General features: G+C 33.2%; 1 long non-coding RNA gene across 2 annotated transcripts; it reads right to left on the bottom strand.

Moving 5' to 3' along the window:
* LOC104610153 (uncharacterized) lies at positions 1 to 3,237 on the bottom strand. Of its 2 annotated transcripts, XR_737397.3 has the most exons (4): positions 2,784 to 3,237; positions 833 to 1,076; positions 546 to 628; positions 1 to 447 (listed from the first exon to the last, which is right to left on the bottom strand). It is a non-coding gene; the product is annotated as an uncharacterized LOC104610153 (long non-coding RNA). The 2 variants fall into 2 exon arrangements; XR_737394.3 differs by having other exon boundaries at positions 833 to 3,232.
* Positions 3,238 to 6,821: the final 3,584 nt, after the last annotated feature.

Genomic DNA, 6,821 nt, shown 5'->3' with positions numbered 1-6,821 from the left:
TTACTAATATCAATCTGTAACATTTTCATTGTTTCGTCTCAATTACAAGCACTTAATTTAGTGTTTGTGTATTTGATGATGCAACTGTGTTGCTATCTTTGACAACTTCTTCATTTTCATATATTCTGAACAATGGATCTTCTTGATCAAGTAATATCTCCAGCCTAATGAAATTATGAAGTGTACAACATGCAATGATTATGCGCCTTTGTGTGCCAATACTATAAGGTTTCATGTGGTTCAGAATTTGAAAATGTTCCTTCAACACTCCAAAGCATCGTTCTATTACATTACAAAGTGATGAATGATGAAGGTTAAACAATTCACGAGCATCCTTCAGTCGTCGTCTCACTGTCCTATATTCTTGCAAATGATAATGGTCACCTTTAAATGGGGTGAGAAATCCTGTAATAGTAGTGAAACCCGAATCCACTACATAATATTTACCTAAAACACAATAAATACAGATATATAAAATTATACAAATTTTTTCTTAAATTTTATATTCTATATAATTAAAATTGAACATAAAATTATTTTCATACCACTTGGAGGCATAGGGAACTCAACTTTAGGCATTGTTAATGCTTCTGTAAAAATTCTAGAGTCGTTTGTTGACCCTTCCCATCTAGCATACACAAATGTGAAACGCATGTCAAAAGAGCAAGTACATAACACATTCTGTGTTGTCATAATCTTTCTACTATGAGATGGTACTTGTTGGTCAACTAGAACACAAGCACTAATCTGTGTTCCATCAATAGCACCAATGCAGTCTTATTTTCACAAATATAACAAAATTAACAATGAATAAATATTAAAAAATGTATACCTTAAAATATGGAAAATATCTTGAATCCCGTGCTATTTCTGGTGCAACACCTTCATATTGGATTGGAGCAATAACCTCACGACCTAATTTCAAAATTGCCTTCAACATCCTTTTAAAGTGGCAATGAATAGTTTCTTCAGAGTATTGGAAGATCTCAGCTACCATCCTATTTGATAAAGTTTGTGCCAAGATTATAACAAATATTCCTAGTTGTTCTTCTATAGAGGATGCTCCAACCCACAGTCTATTTAGAGGCAAATTACAACAACAAAAAACAAATCACCTTTTGAGTCTTGGATTTAAGCTGAAACATACTTTGATCCACATTGACTAAGGGTCCAGGGGTGAAAACCTTAGTTCAGCTAATAAAGCCTAAAGCTGCATTCAAAGTAATTACTTTGGAGCATTCAACGTAATTTAAGGCCTTTATTTTGCAGCAGAGAGAAAGCTTACTAGAGTTGGCGGATCCAAGGTTGGAAGTGATTTCAATGGGCAATAGGTGGAAAGGATGATTAAAGCAGCTCTCTTGTGCATTACTGCATCTCCCACACTTAGGCCTAGCATGTCCCAAGTGGTGAGAATGCTAGAAGGCTCGATGGCCATCCAAGATGAGATTTCAGATCCAAGCATATTTGGTGAAGATTCAAGGTTTTCAGGAATAAGGGAATATTTCCAACAGATGATACCCCAGGGTTCAAGTGGAGCCCAGACCTAGAATTTGTCATCAGAGGGGACATGGATCAGCTCTTCATCTCTATCTGTCTAGGATGTCTATTTAATCAATCCTCATTCTCCATAGAGTAAGGTCAGAGCATTTATTAGGTGGCTATGTAAGAATCATCTTATAGGATAACAAGGGTTTATTGATTATTTTTTCCATATTTTGTATAATATATTACAAATGTACAGAGAGATTATAGATTCCTACTTTGAGCTTTAGTTGATAGGAAAGAACATGGGACATGTAGTCTTCATACTCAAAGAGATGGAGAAAATTTGTATAATAAACTAATTGATTCCTCATCTCTCAAAAACTGTGAGGGCAAAGGGAAAATAGACATTTATTTTATAAGAGGAAAAATTTCTTCCAAAAACAGATTCAGATTCTATGTATCACAAAACATTTAAAATATTCCATTCATTGAAAATCACTTGGAGCCTCTATTAGTGGGAGCTAAAGGATGCATATGAAAGCAAAAAAAAAGTGGAATTAAATGAAAAAAAAAATACATAAAACTGATTGCCTAATAGCTTACACACTTGTGATCAACATATAAGAAACAAACAGTAGAACATGCTTCCATTAATAACCAGTCTAGAACATCCTTAACATGGATTTCACTATTTAATTTTATCAGACCAAGTAATGTAGGACCCCATCAAATTTGTAACTTTATCTATTTCTAATGCTGAGGGCTGAGTATAAGATCAAGATAAACAGTGGCAGAAAAATAACAGAAAAGCAAACTTTATGAGGTTGGTGTAAACCAGATCAACTGTTATGTGGTAAATAAAGTTTGTGAAACGAATCTGGTCAATCCTTTGGATGAAACGTCTTAGCATCGTGAAAACAACATATGTAAAATTGGCACTATAATTTTCTCATTTTCAACTAATTACTTTAATTGCATCAAAATAACAACAACAATTTATACTTAAATGTATAAATTCCATAATGATTCGAACACAAATACCAATAAGGAAAATAATGAAGAGACAAAAATTGATCAAATACTTTAGTCGATGCTGCTTTCTTTTAATGGTTATAGGGCTGATATTGGTGGTCAACCTAAAAGGGGAAAAACGGAGTAAGAAGAAGAAGAAGAAGAAGACGAAGGAGGAGGAGGAGGTATCCATCTTCTGTGTGCAGCTTGAGAAGGAGATGAAGAAGAAGAAGACAAGAAAGAAAAAGATGAAGACAAAGAGAGAGAGAGAGAGAGAGAGAGTTTACCTTGGTTTTGAGCTCTTTGGATTGATCTTAGCTTTAGGACTTCAACAGATCGAGATCTATCTCAGCTTTACCTTGTACAGAGAGAGACAGAGTCGATCTTTGCTTTAGGACTTCAATAGATTGAGATCGATCTCAGCTTCACCTTGTATATATATATATATATATAGAGAGAGAGAGAGAGAGAGAGAGAGAGTTGATCTTAGCTTTAGGACTTCAACAGATCGAGATCGATCTCAACTACCTTGTACACACACACAGAGGGAGAGGGACGAGGATTTAGTGACTTCAGCCGAGAGGACTCAAGTTTCAAACTCAAACGAAAAAAAAAAAAAGAATTGGTAAGTGTTAAATTTTTGCCGAGACCCAAATTTCATTCTGGGAAGAATGAGTCCTGTGGCAAGAAATGAATATTCAAACACCTACATCTCATTCATTCTTGTCCATTCTTTCTCAGAATTGGCAAGAATTAAAAGAGTGAGGCCACTAGCAGTGAAGGCCATGTTTGGTTCAATTCTCATTATTTCTCATTCTTACCAAATATGACAATCTTAAATGAACAATAATGGGTAAAAATAGGTAGAATGATAAAATATTGCTATGAACCAAACACTTTTTTCCTAAAAATGAATTCTTTTCAAATTGACGAGTGTCTTATGTTGTTCATTTTCATTCTTTAAAAGAAAATTGTGTCGGTATTCATAAACCGCCAACCTAGGTCTCCAAAACTATTGGCATAGATGTTTACCAGTGGACGACCGACAATCAATGCCTATCGATGTGAGTTTCCATGGTAGTCTACTAGTAAATAGAATTGTCAATTGGACTGGATTTGGTCCAATCCAATCCAATATTGGTCCATTTACAAATGGACTGGACCCAATCCAATCCAAATTCATACAAATCAAATCCAATGTAGTCTAAATAAAATGCAAATGGATCAGATTGGATCCAATCCAATCCAAATTGAATCAAAATAACATGAGAAATCCAAAGAATATATAAAAAAAACTACAATGCCTACAACACTCCAATCTAGTCCAATTAAAATGCAAACGGATCAGATTGGGTCCAATCCAATCCAAGGTGAATGAATAAAAGTACTTTTGTAAAAGTGATTTTCTAAAAATATACTTTCGTAATAAAATGCCGTAAAAGTTCTTTTGTACATGTAAAATTACTTTCATAAAAGTGCTTTTATAAAAGTCATTTCACAAAAGCACTTTCATAAAAGTGCTTTTATTATAAAAGTGCTTTCGTAAAAGTGTTTTCATAAAAGTCTTTTCATGTAAAAGTGCTTTCGTAAAAGTGCTTTCATAAAAGTAATTTTCATAAAATTACTTTTATAAAAGTGCTTTCGTAAAAAGTACTTTACTTTCATAAAAGTACTTTTCATAAAATTATTTTTACAAAATTACTTTTGTAAAAATGCTTTCGTAAAAGTTCTTCCATAAAAGTGTTTTTATGTCGGCTTCAGTTTTGAATGGTTTCAAATTGGACAAGGGTTTGGCCTCATGATCGACTTATTGGGAATTTGGTTTAAATCCGATTCAGACCAATTTATTTTGGATTGGCCCAATCCAATAATTATAACAGATTGGATCCAATCCAAAACCGGTCCATTGACACCCCTACTAGTAAACATCTATGGGAGCAGTTTTGTAGGGAGAGTTTCCTCAAAGAATGAAAATGAGCAAGATGGGGCATAATTATTTTTTATGCTGCAGGCTACTCAATTTTTTTGCTATGGGGCCGACTTTTCATTCTAAAAAGAATATGGCCTAGGGCAAGAATTTTCTAACCAATCACTCTAATGTTATTCATTCTTGCCCATTCTTAACAAGAATTAAAAGAATGAAGCCTAAAACAATGAACTAAATATGGTCTAAGTATCCACCAAGATCAATGCTCAAGAATTCGAGATTGATTTCTACAATGATGGAGTTTCTTAAGTATGACAACCACCTACCTCTACTCTATAACTATGAGTACAACTGTACAAGTCAAGGGGGGAAGTATGATAGTAGAAGTCTTGATGATGATCGGTGTAAACGTCATGGATGAAGTTGATTTTTTGTTCTAAGAAAAATATGGCGTGTTTTTAATATTTTCATAATAGCCTGTGTTTGTTTTGGGTGCTACTTTATTTTGGTTCAGGCCTTAGTTTATTTCATTTGTACTGCAATCAAACAAAATAAAATAAAAATAAATCACAATTTGCTCCAAAATCATTTGCACTGCCATCGTAGTTTTGCATCAATGCAAATAAATTCGCACTGCAAATAATGTATAACTTTTAACTTGTAAAGATTTTTTTCTTTTAGATCATATGCATTGCCCGGTGACTCAAGCAATTTGGTTTGGCTGCTCCTTGGGTATCAAGATGGTGGGTTATTATTGGTTTATAATGTCCTGGTTCTTAGAATAGGCAACAATGGATGATCCATTGAAGGCAAGGTGCAAAGCATCCATGGAAAATAAAAGAGTAGATGTACACTTATGGAAGAGAAGTTTACACCTTTACATTTGTCAGATTCTGAAAATTGAAAGTGCCGAAGCTTGTGGTAGAGTTGCAAATGGTCCTCATTGCTTTTTAAAGGGGATGATGCAATGGTGGTTATATAGGCTCTATTGGAGAGGAATTCCTCCCTTCTTAAGCGACTAAGACAACTTTTAGTTGATTGCAACACATTGTATAATCAGGCATGGTTTATCTATCTCTGGAGTTCAGACCTAGGCTTCTTAGGGTCTGTTTGCTTTTTGGATTTTGAGAGGGGGGAAGTTCGTTAATGGGATTTTGGTTCTCATTGATCAAGAAATTCATGTTTTTTTTCAGACTTATGTGGGGTCCATAGAAGATTTATTTTCCCAGGAATCACTTGGGAGTAACTTTTCCACCTAGCGGGAAACTTATGTGGGGTCCATAAAAGATTAATAATGCTTTTTTTTTATGGATAAAACAGTCATTGTCTTATTTACCCGAAAAATAAAAGAACATGGGTAAATGCACTTACCCGGATAAGTGCTTCCTAGAAAATATTTATCCAAGTAAGTGCATTTACCCAGATAAATAACCTATTGAAAAGCGAATGGGCCTTAATGATTGTATTTTTAAAGACTGTTTATTGATCAAATAATGAATGATTTGCCTTATCATTTTATTAGGCTTAAAAAAAAAATGTTTTAGACAAAACTTGCTTGGGTTGTTTCTCTCTTGCCTTGGCATATCATTTGTTGTGAGGACACTTAATAGTCACATTGTGAGTGCAAGGAAGGGAGTTAACTTTTTCTCCCTCCCCCCTCCAAATTTAGGAGACTTTCTTGTTTCCACTCCTAAGTCCCAAAATAAAAGAACAGCCTTAAATGGCAATAAATTAAGAAGCAAGAAAACAGTGTGTCATTTTTGGGTTGCCTTTAACCTATATTGATTTAATTAACCTGATTAATATATTAGCTAATAGTTAGATAAACAAGTGAAGATCATGAGGTTAACTAATTAAGCTAATTAAGTTATATCAGTTAATTTATTAATTAACCTTAAGAAAGATTAACTTATCTCAAATTAATATGGATTAACTTAAATAACTACAATTGATACACTTAATTAAATAACTTAATAAACTTAATTAACCTTAACATAGATTGAGTAACTTAATTTATTAATTATTCAATTAACTTAAGTTGATGTAAATAACCCTAGCAGAATTAATTAATCTTACTTTTTTAAAATTAATAATTAGCCTTAATTACTAATTAATTACATAACATAATTAGGTTAATTAGTTAAGTTAACCTATTTAACTTAAGTTAATTAGATAATTATCTAATAATAAGGTTAATTAAATTGAACCATGTTAAGGTTAATTAAGTTAATAAATCAAGGCAAAAGTGGTCTTATGACATTCTTAATTGGGATAGGCCATGTTGCGTTGATATTTTATAAAATAGGGTAAATTACAGATAGGTACCCTCTATGGAGGCAGTGATAGATAGGTGCCCTAAACTTTCAAAAATAGACATTTGGATCCATCTGTTACTATT

Source organism: Nelumbo nucifera, chromosome 4 (genome assembly GCF_055504915.1).
Source record: "Nelumbo nucifera cultivar China Antique chromosome 4, China Antique-T2T, whole genome shotgun sequence".
Taxonomy (NCBI): domain Eukaryota; kingdom Viridiplantae; phylum Streptophyta; class Magnoliopsida; order Proteales; family Nelumbonaceae; genus Nelumbo; species Nelumbo nucifera.
Note: the sequence above shows the minus strand (reverse complement) of the source record. Positions and strands in the feature narration are given on the sequence as shown.